The 21,554-nt window shown below is 45.3% G+C and overlaps 1 long non-coding RNA gene across 4 annotated transcripts; it reads left to right on the top strand.

The window, feature by feature from the left end:
• Positions 1–25: 25 nt before the first annotated feature.
• On the top strand, positions 26–9,529 carry LOC139635946 (uncharacterized). Of its 4 annotated transcripts, none has more exons than XR_011694313.1 (3): positions 26–2,056; positions 2,132–2,257; positions 2,362–9,529. It is a non-coding gene; the product is annotated as an uncharacterized lncRNA (long non-coding RNA). The 4 variants fall into 4 exon arrangements; XR_011694316.1 differs by having other exon boundaries at positions 26–1,838; positions 1,927–2,257; XR_011694315.1 differs by having other exon boundaries at positions 26–1,803; positions 1,927–2,257.
• Positions 9,530–21,554: the final 12,025 nt, after the last annotated feature.

A 21,554-nucleotide genomic window follows, 5' to 3' on the forward strand; every position in this document is an offset into this window, starting at 1 on the left:
ACGTAGCCGTGACGTCAGCGCCGACACTCGGCTCGCGCTCCGGGGCCCTGTTCGACGAGCCCTCAGGCGCATGCGCACGCACACACACACACACACACACACACACACACACACACACACACACACACACACACACACACCGGAGATCGTGTGGGGGGGGGCGTCACTCCGCTTCTAACTGCGGCGACTTTACAACCGAGAATTAAACTGGTTAAAGGTTTAATAAAACAAGTAAACAGGAAGAGACAAAATAACAAACATAACATTTTAAATAAAAAAGTTTGATGAAACTTTGTTTATTTAGAACATTTAATACATGAGATGCAGCTCAGATTGCAAAAACCAGACAAAAATTAAAGGTGGCAAATGAACAATAAAATACAATAAATAAAATCAAATGATAAAATGGAAATAAAATATCTCAATGAGATTCAACAGCAGGCACGCCAGTACAATTTTATGCTATTTAAAAGTCTTGCTTTTAAATAGCATAAAATTGCAGGTTCTGCCATAAGATGTTTGTTAGAGGAATTCGCTGAAGGTACATGCGGGACGTTGGGTCACATGGTCAGAATACAGCTTGAGAGGAATTACAACAGTTTAGCCGAACAGCATCAGTCTCTGGCAGCCGGGTGTGAACAGATTAGTGGTTGCTGCTGTCAGGGATTTGGTAACATTAACTAAACACTAAATCTGAAGAAGAAAAGTTCCAGGTGGAATACTCCAACTGTGTTTGGCTGATGTAGCTATAAATAATAGGAAATAAATCTGGGCCCGAACTGAACCAACTGGAAAATCATGAATCACAAGAAGAAGCTCTCACAGGTTTGAACCTTGTGTATCACGCTGCCTTCACTCAGAGCTGCAGCATCTTTCCACATGGTTTCCTGTTTGTAACCTTAATGCCATTTAACTGTATTTGCAGCAGTTTGTGAAACCAAACACAAACTGACAGTGTTCCCCCTCGTTAATGAGCTGAACTGATTGTGTTAGTAATATTAATATTATTTTATTTTCTAGGCAGTGATGGTGGTTTTTACAGCCACTGCTTTGTTTTGAACAACCCAACATTAAAATACTAAAACAAGCAAAGACTGTAGGTGAAACTCAACATAAAGTTCTTTGGATTTAGTACGCAGCTAACTTATAAAACATAGCAGAGAATACGTTGTTGTTATAAATGCAACTTGGTACAATACAACTTAACCTTGTCATGTTTTTTTAGACGATCTCTTCTATATGCTTCAAATATGATCCCCAGAATTGGAGGCAGAGTGAGAGCTCTTCTTTCTCTCTCCTCCTCTCTGCCTGCAGGGACCCCTGAGCAGGGCGCTGACAGGGCCCAGGTTCCTTAAAGGGGTCAACAAGTGCTGCCACCTCAGGCTTCATCCTGTAAGGTGGATTAGATTATTTTTTGCTCACTTTGTGTTTTTAACCAAAGTTTTTCTTGCTGCACATCAGGAGCACGTGTCAGACTGAAACTACTACATTTCACGCAGCGTGTGAAGCTGTTATTTCAGGCTGTGGAACTTGAGCGTCTCTGCAGACTGAAAGCAACAAGTGCTGACTCTGGCTTTGTTGCTGCATGGCTGCTGAATCCTCTGTTGCATTCCAGACTCAGCACCAGGCACACATGACGTCACGAGGCCAACAGCCAATCGCAGAATTCAGCTGTTGTTGCCAGGCAAACCGTGAACCTCGCTCCCTCCATGCAGACGCTGCCTCCTCACTCGGTGTGAAATCTCTTGCACTTCCCTCTGCTGCCCCGCTGCCACAGGACGCTCTGACGGTCTGAACTCTGAGGTCCTGACCACAGAGTGTAACGGTGTCTGACCGTGGTCTCAGTCTTTGTAATGTCTTATCAGCACATTTTTATTTTACTGGTCATTATTAGATCATTGAGTTCTTATTTCTGTTTGTCAGCAGGATTTCACTGAACTTGGTGGAGGGACGGGACCTGGTTCAGAGCAGAACCCAGATCTGGATCATTGACTATGAATTACAATTTTTTTCTCTTCGGTCTGGTGTTTGTTGTTCGACGTTGGCCTGGGCCGAGGTGTCTGCTCTTCTACTTGTTTTTGTCTTTGTCTGTTTGATGCTTTGCCCTAAATGTTTGTCTCCTCTTCTTCAGGTCTCTTCTGTCTGAGACTGACTCCTCAAAACAAAAAATCTGCCGATGCAGTGAGACTAGGAAAACCTGTTTAAAACAGTTTCATTTGTCATCATTCAAGTGCTGCAAAGACAGAACATAAACCAGGTATTAGACTCTTTGTTGCATCAAGATGCTTGTGTCTTCAAAGTCTTGACAGAAGTTGATCTCAGTTGGAAACTGGTTGAAATAAATTTCTTTATTATGGACAGAAATGATTTGCAGAAACCAAGAAGAGTTGGATCGAGGACACATGAAGACGTTTCACCTCTCAGTCCTGCTGAGGACAGCCTGGAGTTTCTTTTTTTGCTTGAGCAGCAAGAAAATAAACTCTTTGACTGGTGTATTCTGATTTATTAGTGATGAAAATCATCAGTAGGCTTTGATTAAAAACCAGGTCAGAGTGAGGACTGGAGGACACAGAGAAAAGGAATTCAGGGACGAAACAACAGACTGATGTGTGATGGTGTTGGTGTCTGGCCAGCGGTGAGTCAGCAGCATCATCTCTTACTCACAGCCTGTATCCCAGCCTGCTCCCGACCCGACGCGGCCCAGGCCCATCTCTGTTCATCTCCCGTCAGGCTTCACAGCATCAGGACATGGCCTGCCTCGCTCGCCCAGTCAGCTGATGGAAAGAGAGAGAAAGGAAGTGAGAGGGAGGAGGCGGGCGTGGTGAACAATGTGTCCTGTTTTTCCAGCGTGGCCTCGCTTGGCCGCTGCGAGCTGCAGGAGCAGCGAGCTGTTTGCATCCTGGATGGGGTTCACAGACGAGCTGCGTTTAAATGTACAGAGGGAGAGGATGACGGAGAGGACAGCAGGGTCACACACCAATCTGCTCAAACACAGACACGATAATACAGACAAATACCTGCTCCATCAGTTTCTTTACCTGCTCCATCAGTGTCATTCGTGCATCAGGTCCCAGTGGATCAGTCCAAAGCTGAATCCCTTTCCCAGTCTGCCTGGATCCAGTAGATCCAGTCCTGGTCTGTACTGAGGCGGAGAACCCTAAAGTCCAGCTGGACTCAGAACTGGTTTTTCCTATTTTTTATTCTGCAAGATCAGAAGTTTTGGTGGAAAATAAACACACTGTGGTGAACATTTTACTGATATGTTCAGGATCAATCTACCTGTGACTTGTCAAATATGTAAACTACAACAATTCCTCATTGCATTGGTTGCAATTATGTTTTGTACAAATTCTGTTTGCTGTTGCAGTTTAGTTGTGTGGATGTGTTGTGGCTCAGTGACTCCTGCTGGTTTACACAGAAAACAATAGCTGCAGGTTTTTAGCTCAGCCCTTTGAAATCTGATATTTAATGTTACACAGGAGTCATGTAGCTCCATCCACTCCCAGTCATTCCTCACTAGTTGATGTTTTACACATTCTTGAGGGCAGGACTCCAGAAGTTCACGTCTACGCACCAACTACAGACCATGACTATCTGACTATCAGTGTGACGGTATCGATACCTGAGTGTCCCAATCAGGATTTCATCAGGGCTCAGCTTTTCTCCTGATGTCCCCCCTCCCCCATCATCCTGCTGTAAATCTCCTGTCAGCTGATCCTGTGTGTGTGGGTGGGTGGGGTGGGGGGGTCCATCATGTGATTTCACTTCTCAGATGGAAACACAAACATCAACTGACAGCATGGACGACATTTCCCACATCAGTCACTCAGCGCAGAAACACATGTAATCCGTGTGATTTGACTGTTCTGAGCTCAGGATGTCGAAACGTTGTTTCTCACATGTGTATGTTTATACGACATCTGGTTTTTCTAAAAACTTTTTTTAAAATGTACATTTGAAGTGTGGGTTAGGGTTAGGCTGTGAAACAACATAAATACGACTGTAAATTACAAACTTGTTTCCTGAGGTGAGCTATTGATACATGTTACAGATGTGACCTGTATGCCTTACATTCAAACTATCAGCAGCATCTACAATTTACAGATGTTTCCTGAATGTCTCACAGGCTAGCAGTCTATGCTAGCTACAACACACATCATCAGGGGCCCCACTCAAGGGGGGTTTGGGGCAGCAGCAGTGCACTTTATAGAGTTTGTATGGCTGTTTTTAGGGGTTTCATATTGTCATTGCAAAATTTGCTTATTTGAGGGGCCATCAGGGGTCCCTGTACCTCTTGGGGGCCCCAAGCATGGGCCCGGTTCACCTCTTCTGAACGCAGTGTTCTTCTTTGCTCCAGGGTGAATAATGAACCCCACAGTCATCAACAATCACTCTGAGTCTTGCAGAAGGACCATGATACAACAGGTGCAGCAGCGACTCTCAACATTTAAATAATTTTGAATTCTGCTGCAAAGTGTCACTGACTTTAAACAGAGGCGGCGTTTTTATTCATGTTAACGATGCTTTCAAACCTTATTTGGAGAAGAAGGAAGAACACGGCCGGGGGAGGGGAGTGAGGCTAATTATAGTTTCCTCTGGTCTGTAAACAGTGATGATAGAAGCTGCAGATGAAAGTCAGAACCCAAACAGAGTCCTGGTCTCGGGCTGGTCCCCGCTATGAAAACTGTCCGGCCCCAGTGGGACCTTTAAAGTGAGCGCAGCACCTCCTCCCTGAGCTGATCACACACGACAAAACATTCCCGCGCCTCGATCAGGAATCAAACCGCTCACAGGACCTGGATGTGGGACAAGCGAATGAAGCTCTATGAGCAGACTGTGTTTTGCCTGATCAGCAGAGTCTTTAAATAGCCCCCCCCCCCCGTGGGCTACTCAGATGGGAGATTTGCAGACTTGGCCTCGTGGCCGCAGGGGTCGACCCAGTCGGTTTATTCAGCTTAGCAGTTTCACATGAGGGAGGAAGGCTGCACGGTGGGAAATCAGCTCAGGAGAAGCCAGAGCTGGGAGGTGACCCCGAGGTCAAGCCGAGGAGTCCACGACTGATTAACTGTTTACTGTCCCTCAGCTCACTCTGACCACAGACGACTCCAGCTCCTTCAACAGCAGCGTTACAGAGAGTCCTGCTGGTGACATGATGCAGGTCCTCGGCCCCATAAACCTCTGGTAGTTAAAGGTCTCATGTTCGTCCTTAATGTGACGTATTGGATCAGACTTTTCATCGCTGATCCACAAACAGCCAGTCCCCCAACCTGAACAGCAACCCTCTGATACCGCCAGACCTTGGTTGTCATGGTTACAGTAATAAACTCACCGACAGTGGCATACCTACCCTTGTCACCATGGTTACTATAGTAACGGTCATGGCTTGGTTAGGTTCAGGAAAAGATGGTGATTTGGGTTAAAATAAGTTCTTCCTCAACATCAGACGATTTTTGTTGTCATGGTTACAATAATAACAACGAACAGTCATGGAGAACAGAAACAACATAAACTGCTCCTGTCACATGGGAATCGAACACCGCTCTCCTGGGTCATATTCATCCATCCACCCCAACCTCCTCCTGACGTGGACTTTGTCGCTCTATAAACTACGTCACTGCACTTTTCCCTTTGCTGCTGTCATCATCACTACGACCACTAGATGTCGCCTAGCAACAGAACCTAACGATGGGTCATAGTAACCTGCTGACAGACAACCTCTGACCTTGTTTGTTACAGGGGGACAGTCTCATAAGGTCCTGATGGTGGCGCTACAGGACGGGACTAGTGTCACAGAAATGATCAGGGTTCATCTTCTGGGGAGGATGAACACCAACCAGGACTTGTTGAGGTTTCTCACTGTGTTGGCGCACAGTCTCAGTGCACGTGGACGTGATACTGCGAGCGTTCACAGATGTGGGCTGATTGAGATTCGATGACGAGGTGAAGCTTCGCTCTGCACTGACAGACATCATCCATCACCAAAAGCTCGTAAACACTGTTTCAAACAGCTTCTCGTTAAACATGGAGTGAGAGTTGATCCCACTGGGACTGCGAAGGCTAAGCTGTTTCTCTTTTTGAATTTGAGGCCAAAATCCTAATTGTCTGGACTAGTGGCAGTTGTTTCCAACTGAGGTGAGATAAAACAGAAACCTGTTTTATATTTTTGCCCTGAATGCATCATCTGTTCCACATCATCAAAGCCTGCGCTCTGTGTACGCCAATGCTTAATTTACGAAACGCTGTTTAAAAATTAAGCCCGTTTTAACACATCAAAGCCAACACTGCAAAGCTATTTGTTAAATTATTAAGAGGCTTCCCCGGCTGCTGGTCTGCCTGAAACTTCCCGCTCACGCACCGAAGCATCAGACCTCAGCGGCGGCTAAACGTACAGACGTCTGACTGACGGTAAAGGACAAACCTGCCTCACTCAGATGAAACCACCTCTGCACAACATCACAATTTACGTCACTCTTCATTGTCAGGTTCTTTTATCTTTTGCACTCCCTTTAGACGTCTCTCAGTGTCCAGTTCATAAATACTGAGGCTATGAGCAAAGCTAAATGCTAACATGAGCATGGTAACATGGAGGTGGGTGGTTTATGCTGAGAGACATCCCAGCATGAAGACGTTTCATAGGACGTGGACCTCCTGCTTCAGATCCCTGGTCCAGCAGAGGACAACCTGGATCGCTAACACCTCCGATTTTATGACAAACCAAAACTGATTTTTAAAAGGAGTTCACACATCTGGACACTGACAGCGGAGGAAACAAAGAACCTCCATTCATTATCTGTCCTGTTTATCCTCATCCTCTGCTCCTATAACTATGCCAATGTTTGGAAAAGTCAAATGGGGAGGATATAAGCTCTACACAAAGTTTATACTGAATTATTTTATAATTCACACATGTAGAGAACAGATTTCCAATGAATCCACCAGTCTGTGAGGAGGTTTTTAAATCCTGCTCCCACAATCCCCGTAAGCTTTGTCACTCTACCTGGTTTTGTTCTGACCAATCAAACTGTTGAATGTGATTTATACCTCATGACCTTCCCTCAAGGACAAACTTTACATTTTTAGTTCAGTTGTGTCATTGTTGTGTCGAGGCCGTGATGACACTTTCTGCAGATTGTTGGCAGCAAGTTTCTCTTAAACAAATCAATTAAATTTTAGTGTACTGGTTTTGTCACTTTGTCAGAGTTGTTTGGCAAGTGGGGGAGGTTTCCGCTCTGACAGTTGGCTGTAAACTCCCCTGGAGGCTGTGGTGCAGTGCAGAGACTTCTGGGTAACCTGCTCCAGCACCAGCACCGCAGATGTGTTGTGTTTGGACGGTAAACAGAGGCTGGACGAAGCGCTTTAATCTCCTCATTTATCGCCACGTAACTTTATTGTCAGGATATCACCAGTAATGAGCTGCTTCCTGTTTACTGAGACACTGCTGTTGCAATCGTCTTCTTCACGTGTTCCAGCTGCAGGACGGTTGGCGCAGGACCAGCAGCCATCTGTTTACCATTTCAGCAAACACATCTCCATCTCATTTACATGCTGGAAGCCTCCTCACAGAGTCAGAGCGCTGCCTGCCAGGCCTCTCTGGAAACGTCCCCATCAGACGGACACATCTACCTCCTGTACAGATACAGTCTCAGGAAGTGACTCACCGGTCTATTGATAGAGCTCCATACAAATGTAGCAGATCAATATGCGCTGGGGACTAAAGGTGATTGGATGAAGACGGCTGAAAGCTTTATCAGTGTGAACCTGGTGCCAGACCTGAAATGCACTTTAAATAGTTCTGCTGTTGTGGTTAAGGTTTGAAAGCATCGATAACAACAAAACCCAAAGAAGAATCATCTCTTGAAGGAAATAGTTTGAGCCACACTTGTGGCTTTATAAAGCTGGCAAAGAGTTAAATATCTCAACAAGCACAGAGTGATTCAACATAAAATCATGTTCAGACATTAATGGTCCCCAGAGGATGAATCCTACCAACTCTGGTGACTTTTTCTTTACGTCTCTCTTAAATCTCTCAATGACTATTGGATGACTTGCCATGTGCTTCAGACATTCATGTTCCCCTCAGGACGAACTGTAACCTTGATGATCCTCTGACTTTTCCTCTAACGCCATCAACAGGTCAATATTTTAAAATGTCCAGTATTTTGGTTTATGAGCAAACACCTACAGAAGTAATGATGTTCCATCATCATCTGGTCATCACTGACCTGATGTTAGCATGCAAACATGCAAAATTAATATGGTCAACGTGGTGAACATTAAAGAGAACATTGTGAACATGTTAGCATTTAGCACAAAGTACCACTATGCTAAGGATCCACTAACATGGCTGTAAACTCATCAACCTCCAGGTGGCGCTGAGGATGGACAGTGGATCATTAGCATCATTAGGGTCTATCCTCTGAGAACTATGAATGTCTGTAAATGTGCCACTGTAGCATAGGTTAAGTTCCTTGAATGACTGAAAACTGGACCTGTTGGTGGCAGATGAAAAGTCAGGGGTGGATTCGTCCTCTGGGGACAATGAATGCGTGCACAACACGTCCAGTAGCTATCGAGTTATTTGATGGTAAAGTGATGAACCAGCATCACTGTCTTCTGACGCTAGCTTGGCTAAAAACCGGCAAAATAAACCCATGAAGATCAGAGACAGCACCACACACACACAGTTTTGTGCAGTAGTTTTTTTACTTTAAGAAAGACAAAAACAGCTGATTGCTGCGAGGATCTTTGTCCCCACTGCAGACTGCAGAGGTGCCATTTTGCCCCACCCCCCCAAGAGATACAGCACCCGATGGCAGCGTTTATAAAATGGACGGCCAAGTCAAATAAACCCAGAGAAAATCACTTCTGGACGCCTTGCATCTGGAATCGGAGCGGTGGTGATGTCACTGAGGGCGAACTGAGGAGACAAGAGAAAAACAACAAGGCTCTCTTTTTCCCCTCGCCTCCCCTTGTTCATCCACCACCCTTTTCCCTCCCCCTCTGTCCTAATCCTCTTTGCAGGCCTGCAGGGAAAGGTCGGCCAGCTGCCAAGGCAAGGGCTGCTGGGAAAACGTAGCGGATGCCAAGCGGGAGCGGTGGCGGCGGCAGTGGCGGTGGTGTCGCACACAGCTTTGTTCTGCCAGAGGCCTCGATTCAGACTTTATGGCCGGACTGGACTGTTGCCAGACTGAGGCCCCGCCCACCTCACCTTGCTCGCCCCTCTCTCTCTTTTTTTTTTTGTTTATATACTTTGACTCCCGGTCTCTGATTCTGTCACAGGCTCACACACTCTTCAGCTCTGTTTCTCTCTCACACACACACACACACACACTAACCCCCCCCCACACTCATTCGGCCCGGCCCTGAGCCAAGGGCTTCCTGCCAAACATTCGTCAGTTGCCATGGCGGCAGAGTGAGAGAGAGAGAGAGAGATAGGGGGGAGCAGAACATCAGAGCGAGCCAAGAGTAATGACTCACCCCTGGAGCCAGATGTGCCACATCTGCAGCCATGATGGGGATTCTGTGTGTGTGCAGGAGTGGGGGGGTTGCCAGTTTTGGTGGGGGGATGGGGGTCAAACAGGGAGGACGGGGCTTTGAGTCTAAACTGCATTTCCAAATAAACTCGAGCGTCAGGCGGAGGGAGCAGCTCAGGCCTCCAGAGGGGAAATGATTGGAATTTCCCTGGAAGAAAGAAATGTTTAAAAAAGAGAAGGAAGCTTAAAAAGCAGATGGGAGGAGATCCGCGCCTGGGAACCGGCCTCGTTACTGAGCCGACATGACGATGATGATGGCACGACGAAGCCGTCCAGCAGCTTGGAGCCTCGCCAGCTCCTCTCGTCAGGAAAATGTTTCCAGACCGCAGACGATTTAAGAGGCAGGAGACGAAGCCCAACAGAGACTGATGAAAAAAAAAGAAAATCATAATCTGTGAAAGCAGTCAGAGCAGCGCTGAAGGAGACTCGCTCCAAACTGGGACGCTTTCACTTTTTCCTTCCCCGTTGCTCTTCACTCTTTCCGACAGCGTCCACAGGGACAAACTGCTAAACTCATCAGCTGGGGAGCGTTTAACTTTCATGGAGTCTTTAACAGCCTCACTGGTTGAAGCAACTGTTCCTGTCACCTCACCTCACCCCCCCTTCCCTCCTTCTTCTTCTTCTTCTTGCTGAGTGCGGCGCCAGCCCCTCTCCATTCAGGTGCAGGACGCTGCTTTGCCAAAAATAACATCAGCGCCACACGGCAAAGTTCAGCCATGATGTAACTGAGGCCCCGGAGCAAGAAGCTGCAAATAATGACGGCTTACGTAACGTCCCGACAAACCTCAACCAAACCACAGGTTTAGGCTCCTGCCAGGCCACTGACATCAAACACTGAGCTCGCCACAAGTTCAAAGATGGTGAACGTCGGCCGAAAGGCGGATGGTAGAATATTAGAGGGAGTTTCTCCTCGATGGTTTACAGACAGTAAACATCCCCCACGGCAGCAGAACAAGAGGCGTGTGTTGCTTTTGAAGATTCGTCTGATCCAAGCGGCTGATGAAGATTTTCACTGCGGCCGCATGATGCAAAACATTTGATCTGAGCTTGTATGTCAGATGTGTCAGAGATAAGAGATTTCACAAGTTTCATCCATGGAAAAAAAAGGTCTCAGGGAAAGATAAGTGCAGCCCAGAAAGAGAAGATAGAAATATATTTTCAAAGTAGAAGAGCTGCTGTTTTCAGCTTTGTGTCAGAGGCCTGGACAAGGAGGAAGTCCAGAAACAGACGGATCAAACTCAGATATCATTACTCAATAATATACAATTTAGCAAGTGAGAAAAATACACCCGTACACAACTCAAAACCTGCCTGTGGAACCCCTTTTCCACAGGTCAAAAAACCCACTGAGACCCTCCAACAACAGGCTTCTGTCTGCAGCAATCAGCATTCACACCTGGGTCAGGTGACTCTGCAGCAGAGACGAGTAGTTATCAGATCCAGCTCCCTTCAGCCCTTCTCCTGCTGCGATGTCTGTCAAGACACAGACGCTCTAAACACACCTGTCACCTGTCCAACACAGTGCTGTTACACCAGAGACTCAGCGAGCTGCAGCCTCGGAATAAGTTTTAAAAACACACAATCACCGATCGAAGCGTCTCAGACAGAGGCTCCGACACCGGCAGGAGCAACAACCTGCGTGTGTGTGTCTGTGTGTGTGTGTGTGTGTGCTCTGCGAGTGTATGTGATGACATCACTCCTGCAGTTGTGTGTGAACTGGTCTGGCAGTGTAAAAGGGGTTAATCGCTGATACCTGCTCATTTAGGTGTAAAAAGGTTTGATGTCAGCTCAGACATGTTGAGTTTGCTTCTCATAAAATACTGATGGACACTGAAGACCACACCAAGGGCGACAAAACACAGTTTAGAAAAATCTTAATATTGAGTGATGTTACGTGAATATAGCTGGAGTTTCTCTGCTCATGATATTATTCCATATAAACATGGTGATGGATTTCCAGCATCTGCATCAGCAGTTGTATTAATCGAGAAGCGATGAGGACACTGACTGAAAGGCAAACCCTTTAAAACGGCAGCAGCCACCTCTCAGGGATACTTGGGAGATAACAGTTGCTATTTTTTTACATGTCATGTGAGCAAAAAATGTTTTAGTGACATTTGAGTTCTTTCGATTCAGACTTGAATTCACATGTTTCCATTACTCGTTTTTTAATTCATTATTTCAAATTGTGCATTAATGGAAACGCAGCCAGTGACATCAGCAGGGTCGGAATATTCTCTTGACTTTATTCTGCATCTGAACTGTTGGATGGTTGACAAACATCAGAACCTCAGTATATTACTGAAGGCTCCATATACATAGTACAGGTATGTGTTAACAGCTTAAATATTATTTACATGGTTTATCCTACAACCATTGTGGTCTTTCTGTTCAGAAGCTCCACCCACCTCCTCCACACAGGTTTGAAAACAAAAACTCAGCCCCGGTCTGGACACAGCCCCAGTCCCTCCCTGAGTCCTTGAACCGCAGAAAACAGTTTTATGATGTCTCGCACATGAATCCTCACCTCTTCACTTTTTCACATTTCAGATGTTTTGCAGGACTACGCCACTCCTCCTCCTCTTCCCCCTCCTCCTCCTCCTCCTCCTCCTCTTCACCCTCCTCCTCCTCCTCCTCTTCCTCCTCCTCCTCCTCCCCCTCCTCCTCCTCCTCGTCCTCCTGCATCCCTTTTCTCTGTGTTTGTTGTCCAGTCCATGGATTCCCTCACCAGGCTGAAACACCACCACTTCACTTTAGTGTGTGTGTGTGTGTGTGTGTGTGTGTGTGTGAGTGTGTGTGTGTGTGTGTGTGTGTGTGTCACTGACCATGTTATGAATGTGGTGTGTTTTTGGTTCTGCCCTGAACAATCAGACAGGATGGAAACACCAGCGCCAGCCTCCTTTGTCTGTGAAGTGTTTATTTGCATACTGGTATTTCTGTGGTTAGTGTATGTATGTATGTGTGTGTGTGTGTGTGTGTGTGTGTGTGTGTGTGTGTGTGTGCTGCTCATAAACTTAGCTGCCTTCCCTCCCTATAAAGAAAATATCAGAGCCTCATTACATTTAAAACTTTTATAAGAATAAAATTACTAAACAAACCCACATGACTTCGTCCTGAAACAGCTCCACATGACTGGTGATGAGCTGAGAGGAGCTAAAGATGTGACGGAAATCTATAAAAGGTCTGTAGGGTTCATCCTCTGGGGACCAGAGATGTGATCCAAAAATTCAATGACAATTTTTCTGTTTCTCAGTTTTTTTTGTTGAGAATCCAATAACATGAGAATGTTTACTTCCAATACTTTAGGTATGTATTGCTGCTAATAGGCTACTGTTGGACTATTTGTAAGTTTGCTATTGCTACATAGCTAACATTAGCATTAGCTGCAGTTTTCTTACCGTCTAGAAGAAATGTTGTGAGTTCAGCACCAAACTTCATTCTTTTACTCACCAACAGTTGTTTCCAGATGTGTTTAGCTTCTATTTCTATTACTTCTTGTGCTGAAGTTAGCATGAAGTTAGCATGCTAACCAGCTAGCCCCAGCCCGGTTAGACTGTCTCATCACTTTCAACTTTGGCTGAAGCTCTTGGCAAGACTGGTTAGTAAACAGCTGTTAATGCTAACATTAACTATGTAGCAATAGCAAAACTTACAAATAACTCTTTTAAGTAAAATTATGAATCCATAAGGAGTGTTTTAAATTGTGGCATTGCTACTTTGCTTAGGGTAAAAGATCTCAGTTCTTCTTGCAACTGTGTTTTAATAATGTAGATATGAGGTTTAGTTGGAGATCATATGTGTATCGACCACTGGGGGCAGCAAACCCACTGCTGCAGCAGAAGAACCTGATTACAGTGCAGCCAAACAAACTGGGCTGAGAGGGTTAAAACGCCTGAGAGGACAGTCAGTGTTGACGTCCAGCTTCTGTCTCCCACATCACAACCAGCATGTGTGGGAATCATTTCCAGTAGCAATGAAACTCGTTATGAAAACACTGAACGAGCTTAAACAGAGTCAAAGACAGCGTCTGATGTCATGTCAGTCTTAACTTCAGGCTGAAAAGCAGCAGATTAGAGACTTTTATTTCTGTGTTTGTCACACAAACAAACACACACACACACACACACACACACACACACACAATGATGGGTTAATCATGTTTTTTATTGAGCGTCCTCTCACTAACCTGTGATGACTGTTTCCAGCTCTGTGTCAGTTTGACTCCAACACAAACTGTACAGTTACAGCACAGCAGTTTATGTAACAGATCTGTGTGTGTGTGTGTGTGTGTGTGTGTGTGTGTGTGTGTGTGTGTGTGTGTGTGTGCCAGCTCAACAGATTGTTTCTCCAGGTGGGAGACCTCCTACAGGTGAAACACACATACACACACACACACACACACACAGACACACAGTGACTTGCATTGATACAAATGAACCTTTATTGAAACAACAAACTGCAGCACACATTACTGAATAAAGGAAACAGAAAGAACAAAGTCAAGTTCAGTGTTTCTTCAACGGGTTAAAACGTTTCCCACTGCGGGTCAATAGAGCAGAGACATAATAACCCAGTGTTGGTTTTATTTATATACTTACTGTTGGTCACTGGGTCAAAATAACCCTCTGTCCTGAGAGATTTTCTACCCATGAGCACTTGGGAAATTTAACCCGTTACTGTGATGGTAATATACTGTTACACTGTTTTAACCCGTCACACTTCACTGTACCTGCTCTGCTCCTCCACAACCTGTTGCTCTTCCAGTTCACTTCCTCCACAGGGATCTGCACTCACACTGTTTATCTGTGGACACACACACACACACACACACACACACACACACACACACACACACACGTTGTCACAGGGCTCTTCTGGGGACATAACACAGACATTCATTTGGTGGAGACTCACACTGACCTTAACCACTGACCTGAAAATCAGCTTTTTCCAAATTGGGGACACAGCTTTTGTCCCCAGTTGGACAAGACGTCCCCAATTAACTGGTCCTTACTCTGAAATTTGTCCCCAAAGGTAGCTTACAACACACACACACACACACACACACAGTGGGTCAGAGTACACTGGGTGCCCTTGGCGAGACAGATAAGCCGGTGTTATGTGATTACGCAGCTCAGCTATTGTGCAACCCCATGACTCAGTGCTCTAATTGGAGAAAGCAGAGAGAGAGAGAAGAGAGAGAGAACCGACTAGAACCACAGAACTTTACCAAAATAAAACTCAAACTCATTAAGCTGGACTGAGCCCCAGAAATCACCACACCTCATGTTTTCTTGAGCTTCAGGCAGTTTGAATCATCACCAGAACAAATGTCACGTGGTCAGAGTCACTGGATGAGACGACAGGATGTTGTTTTATTTTCTTTTGATGAAGCTAAGCTAACAGTCTCCACCTGCTTGTGGTCAATGTGCTAAGCTAGGCTAACAACATCCTGGACCTATCTGTGACACTGATTAGGACAATTAGAGCTGCAACGATTAGTCGATCAATCAGATGAAACGAGGCATCGCTCTCTGGGAATTTGTGACTAGCATTTTTTATATCATTAATTATTCGTATGGCTGCAACTAATGATTATTTATAAAATGTTGTACTGTCCCTTTAATCTACAAACCTTGAAAATACTATGAACCATCTGTGCTGCTGTTTACTCTCTCAGAAGTCAAAGATCACATTATGTGAAGGCAGCACCGATTTGCTTTAGTATGAAGGAAGTAGCAAAAAAAAAAAAGATTGGAACAGTTAAAGCTCCACACAGTATAAAGGTAGATGTCCATGTGTTTGTGATTATAAAGCAGGTCTAGGTTCTATATTAATACTGTGAAAGTATCAAAGCCTCAGTCCACAGAGAAATGCACACAGCCTGTATTCAGACACTGAGCCTTAAAACCAGCCGTCAGGACTTCTGGAACTTTGTGATGTCACAACTAAGCAGTCACCAAGAGGCTCAGATCCTCTCTTCTGATTGGCTGACTTTGTCACTAGAGCTCCAGAGAGAAGCCTGAGAGAGGAGATGTAAAACTACACTGAGATGGTTTTTGGTTCTTAAAACCATAAATATATCTTCTGATGGAGATCAACACTTCAGATAAACCATAGTAAAATATGGAGCTTTAATTTGTGGATTCTTCATAAATCAAGAATCCACTTATCAGTATTTTGTAAATTAGCTTTGAATCAGAAACACTGTGTAATGTGAAAGTTGTCTTTCATCGTGATGAAGTCAAAGGTTCAGCTCTACTTTAGCTCTAGTTTCTGCCTGTCTCAAATACAAATCAAAGAATTTTGTGTCAGATTTCAAGATTGAAATGTGCTGAAACAATGTCAGTGCGATGGTAGATTTTTTTCTTCACTTGTTTGAAGAGGTTTTTGGGCTCAACGATCCAAAACGGAGTCATTTTTCTTCAGTAAAAGTTATGTCAGCCTGTTGTGGAGTTCCCTCCCTCAGTGCAGCTCTTAAACGTCTGAACTGACACAAGTCTGATGAGATTCTGTCAGTCTGGATCCTTCACTGTCATAATATTTAACACCAGCACAACATCTTTCACAGTCGAGTCAAGATGTATCAGGCTGAAACAGACAAACAACACTGAGGAACGAGATGAAACAGCCTGAGAGATGAAATAACAAAGAAACTCTGGCTTCATCAGCAGAGTGTTGGCCCAGGATAAAACAGCTCTGATGAATCCTGGTTATAAAAAGCCAAAGAAAGCAGGACAGAGAGGAGGGAGGTGAGGGGGGAGACAGAGAGGATTAGTGTTTACAGCCACGACGATGAAGAGGAGGAGGAGGAGGGAGGTTTTCCTCTCACTGTCAGCACACACTGCTCTCTCTGTATTGTCACAGTGCTGGCGACGAGCCGCCGTGTCCTCTCACTCCACAGAGGAGATCAAGCCATGATTTGGTTACGTAACCTGCGATCTCATCACTGAGCGGCGTTTGACGGCGTGGACGAGGTGGAAGTGCCGTCTGACCGACTGCTGACTTGGCAGAGGAACCGCATGACCTCAGTGCACATGAAGGTTTCGTTTCCAAGCACCTGTTCCTGAGCCACTGACAGGAAACGTGTCCTCATCCTGTTAAACAGCAGCACAGACCGGAGCCTGTCCTCCAGCCTTAGGGGGGAGACAGAACCTTCTGAGGACGTTGTTGGTGTCCTGCTGTTCAGTGGTTCCCAACCTGGAGATCAGGACCCCACCAAGGCAACTGTCCAGGGGCCCCTGAGCCCCTTTGGCTCCCACAAGGTTTTCTCTGTATCAGTGAACCAACATAATCAGTGTGAGACCAAATTTCACAAAAGAATCAAACATGTGAAGTCATGTGGAGACTTCACTGCATCCGTCCGTCCAGTTCTTGCTGCAGGTCTTCATGATCTGCCCCCCCCAGCTCCACCATCAGGACTAAATCTCCCCCGGTCCACAGAACAGGTTAAAATCAGGTGGAACATGACTCTGCCGCTTTTAAACTGTTTAAAACAATTATCAGAATCAGAATCAGTTTTATTGCCAAGTATGTTTTCACGTACAAAAAAAAAAAAACTACGTCATCGCACTTTTCCCTTTGCTCCTGTCATCATTACTACGACCACTAGATGTTGCCTAGCAACAGAACCTAACTACGGGTCATAGTAACCTGCTGACAGACGACCTCTGACCTTGTTTGTTACAGGACAGTCTCAGTTCATTTATTGCTAAAAACTGCCTTTTATTTTTGACTTGCAGACTGAGTCTGGTTTGTATCCTGTGATCTTTGAACATTTTGGATTTTGTTGTCAGCTGGCAGAGGCTCGCCGACTCGTGGTCCTGATCTCCGCCTGACTTCCTGTGTCCTTCAGCTCAGAATCAGAGGCTTTGAGCGCGGCGGCCGAGATGGGAGCCGCCTGGCAGGAGGCTGAGTGTTGGAGTCGCTCTGCCAGCAGCTCGCTGTGCCAAGACAAACCTCCCCCGTCTTCACTACAGTGAGGGCGCGGAGCCAAGAACAAATATGAATGATCTGTTCCTTGAAGGGCACAGAACAAAAGCTGCTGGAGAGGAGCTGGAGCTGCAGTGAGTCAGAGCTGAAACTCACTCCTCACTCAGCTGGAAACCTGGGGAAGTCTTTTCTTAACAAAACAAGTGGAACCACAGATGACACACGTCAAAGTGATTTTACCCAGAATTTCATTAAAACTTTCACAGACTCATTAGATGATTCATGGCCATAAACCTCCTTTATTGTCACAAGAAAAAAACTCCCTCTCTCCTTCATCTCCCATTCATCACGTGACAACCCCTCAGATTTATCTGGTTTCATTTAAAGCAGCTCCATGTTACTGCCGAAGCACCGATGACTCAGGATTAATGACGTATGTTATGATTGTTTTCAATCCACCGTGACATCACCACTGGTTTGTGAGCTGCTGTGTTGAAGCCTCCAGTTTGTAGTTTGTCCGTCACCATCTTGGTTTTTTGAAACCAGGAGAAACCATATTTGGAGAGAAGGTGGAGCTGAGGAGGAGTGAGGGGTGGATCTGTCAATCACACAGTAGCCCCGCCCTAATTCATCCCCTGCTTTATGGTCTATTTTCCTCTAAATGGATCATAATTTAAAATGAACATCATGTTGTGTTGAAGAAGACTTGAAACTAGAGACTGAGACATAAACTCGTCAGGAAAACGTTTCCTGAGGTAATAAATCAGAGAGAAGTAGAAACATTTTCCCATAGACTTCAATACAATCAGACTCTGTTTCCAGCCAGTGGAGTCGCCCCCTGGTGGTCAATAGAGAGATGCAGCTTTAAGGCTCTTCAGGAGTCTACGTCCAGGTTTATCATCAGCCTGTGATTATGAAGTTAACTCTGACCCTATTTAAGAAGCCAGTGATGATAACTTTGACCTCAGGGCAGAGATTTTTGGTCCCACCCACTATGAAACAGAATGTGATTGGTCAATTCACCTGCCACATTCTAAACAAACATACCCAGCTGGGACGCCTTCAGGCCTTCTGTCCCGGTCAGAAAGTCCTGACCAATGAGTGAGCCAGCTCACATTTTCTCTGCCTGGAGACAACAAAAAATAAAAATCTAATAAATCTAAAAAACAGTATTTTTATGGTTTTAGAACAGTAACCTTTTCATTTCTGAAGCAAAAATGAGGCTGAAATTAGAATGAGAGGAGAATAATAATTAGATGTAACATTTAAAATGCTGATGTTTGACCTTCTGTGACGCTGCCTCCTTGTTTTTCACACACACAGTAAATCATTGTTTTTATGTTATGTTATGGGTAAATGGGTAAATGCCCGCCCTGTGACGGTTTTAATGTGTCACCAGAGAAGTGGGCGGGCAGCTGCACGTTAGTCACTGTTTTCCTGCAGCAGTTAACCTTTACCTGCTGAACCGGGCTCGGCAGGGAGCTATCAATAGGACAGAGGTGGTGAGACAATCAGGACACTGAGGGCAAATTATTGGTGACACATCGAGTGTTTCATCATCGACACCTCATCACAAATCAAGTCTCCACATCACCATAAACAGATGACGCCATGATGAAGGGAAATCTGATGAATGGCTCAGGCTGGGAGGTGGAGGGCAGGTGGAGCTCCAGGTGAAACCTCCAGAGCCTGAACCATGTCTGCTGCTGTTGTTTTCTCTTTTTCTTTTTCAAAAACACGTCTCACTAAATATTATTGTTGTAACAGATACTGAAGGTTTAATGGAAGAAAATAAGAACATGAACATTAAAGAAAACATAACGAGCAGCGTTCAGGGGCCTCGCACTGTCGCACACCTTCCAGCTGACATTCATCCTGTTCCTGTTTATCAGCTGTGAACCAGACCGTGAACATGTCATGGAAATCCAATAGAATCAATAGATGTCAGTAGATGGCGCTGTGATTATGATGTCATGTTAATACAGATTGGACGACGTACATTTGAGTTATAACAACTTCTTGTTTCGTGGTGAAATCCTGAAATTTGCCGTGTCGCCACAGCCAAGCCGTTCAACGAAAACTCAGTTTTCACACTGAAGCATCAGTGTCTTTAACATTTTCTGACCAAATATGATGTCGATCTGATGGATCCTCTGAAATTCCAACGGCTGTAAATGGAAAAACTGTGCCAAAATCTTAGAGTAAAATCAAAATGGCTGACTTCCTGTTGGGTTCAGGGTAGGGGTACATCAGTCTTCTTGTTGGTCTTGGCGTGTTACATGTGCCCACTGATTTTCATACATGTGGGTGAAACACAGGGAACGTTATTGAGCCATTTTGTCAAACCCATGAGGACGACCCATGAAATATTTTCAGCAGGTCTGAAAGTTCGATGAGTCCTTGAACAAGTTCAGGCCTAAGAAGGGAAATTTATTTATTTTTTCCCCTCAGTAGTTTCCAGGCTGTGCGACACTGCGGTGGGTTTCAAAGCCTTCCTGCTTTCAGCTGATGTCATCTGTAGGGAGGTGGAGGGTCATCAGCATCCAGTTCACAAACTCTCATTCATGTCCTTCAGTAATAGTTCACACACCAGCAGACACACACAATGCTGCAGCCAAACATGAAGCAGCTCCACTTTGTTTAGGGATTCCTGTTGGCAGAGCCAGGATGGTGGATGACCTCACCGTTGTTGGGATGAATGGTTTGTTTGAAACAAAAAAAGCATCTGGAAAAAAGCTTTTTCCAATCAGTCTGAGGTCCTGCGGGACGAGCGGCGGCACAGGGAGTGTTTATGGTGGATTTCCTGCCTTTGCCCCCCTGACAGCAGGCGACCAGCTGCTCCTCTGCACCTTCATGTGTTCACTCACAAGTTTCTGTCTTTGAACAATCACAGGAAAACGCAGCAAAAAGAAGTCGTCAGCGCTTCGTTTCGTTTCCGTCCTCCTGACGCTGATCTTTATCTGAGCTCAGACCCTCGATGTTCACTGCAAACACATCGTCACATTTCGTACAAACATCATGAGACGGCTGTGAACAGTTTGGAGACACATTCAGTGTAAATGCTCTGATGCTTATTTTGATGTGTTTGCAAAGACTGAACGAACCACAGATGTTTTCCTGTTGTGTCTCAGTTTGTTCACTTCTATACTCACACTGTTTCAGTTGCTGCACAGAATCTCTTAAACTGTTTCCTTAGTTATGGAAAGACTTTAAGGCATTTGCAGCGATGGAAGAGATTTAATAGCAGTTTCCATGGAGACCAGTTGTTTGCTAGCATTAGCACTTGTGATACCAGTTATCGTCTCACAAAGTTGACCTATAGAAACTGAGTTTAAGTGTTTACCTACGTATGAGACGAAGATAATGAAAAACCTTAAATACTTATGAGAACATTTTAAAGAAACGTTAAGGGAAGAAGTTCAGGGTTTTTTGTGCAACTGCTTTTATTTCAAGGAAATCTTAACTGGGACACTGGACAACACATTGCACCACTGCTCAGTGACCTCTTGACCTCTGGAGACAGATGACCCACAATCCACAGGGAACACGTTCTTACGTTCTTGTCCCAGAACCAACACGGACAACAACCAGAACGAGACCTGGTCCAACTTCCGGTTCTGTCCAACACCATAAAAATGTCAAAAAGCATCAATTGAAAAAAAAAAATGTCATTGGACGTCAAATCACAACACTAAGGCCTCGAAATGGGTCAGTCAGAAGTCAGTGGGACGTCCCATGATGCCGAGCGAATTTGAGTCCTGATTGCGGCTGCACACTGCAGAGATTTGTTCTGTGGTATAAAGACGAAACTGCATGATCCACAAAGCTTCCTGTCTCCTGTTACCTGCTCTCTGCTCACTGAACCTGAGCCCGGCTTCAGACGGCACTGCTGTCTGACCGGTCCTCATCCTCTTCAATGCTCTGTCTGTCTCGCCTCTGTGTATCCGGGGTGGCCCGGGCCTCTCGCCTGTCCTGCTCCCATTGTCCCCCCTCTATTGAGGGAAGCAGTGTAAACCAACACTGCCGTTCCCATTCGGACTCAATATGGCCGAGACCCGACACCATGTGAAGCGACGGCTCGCCTTCTCT

Source organism: Trachinotus anak, unplaced genomic scaffold (assembly GCF_046630095.1).
Source record: "Trachinotus anak isolate AG129_WGS33_773 ecotype Australia unplaced genomic scaffold, CSIRO_AGI_Tana_v1 ptg000019l, whole genome shotgun sequence".
In the NCBI taxonomy this organism is placed as follows: domain Eukaryota; kingdom Metazoa; phylum Chordata; class Actinopteri; order Carangiformes; family Carangidae; genus Trachinotus; species Trachinotus anak.